We start from the raw sequence: 374 nt of genomic DNA, 5'->3' as shown, positions 1-374 counted from the left end.
GCTCTAGAAACTTCCTAACACTAAAAACCAAATTTCTCCCATGAATGGAAACCACCATGACTACTTCTCCAACGTTAGCGCCATGCCTATTTTCAATATTGAATGATTGTCATATTTTACGCGTGAAGGACAGGTCTGTGGACGTATCTGACACCTCTAATTCGTGTGTCTAATTGGCAATCAATTTTTTTTTTTTTTTAAACTTGTCAAGCAACTATTCGCCAGCCCGGTTTGCTCGCAATTGCTGCAAAATGTTCAGTATTTGCAAGATTTATCTAATTAGCAGGGAATATCGGTAATTTTGCACGAGTGTTCAGAAAATATGTGCTTGGTTGTATGGCCAATGTTTGGTTATATATATAGAATCCCTATGA

This window comes from Penaeus monodon, chromosome 29 (genome assembly GCF_015228065.2).
Source record: "Penaeus monodon isolate SGIC_2016 chromosome 29, NSTDA_Pmon_1, whole genome shotgun sequence".
NCBI lineage: Eukaryota > Metazoa > Arthropoda > Malacostraca > Decapoda > Penaeidae > Penaeus > Penaeus monodon.
The sequence above is the reverse complement of the archived record's forward strand: the minus strand, read 5'-3'. Positions refer to the sequence as shown.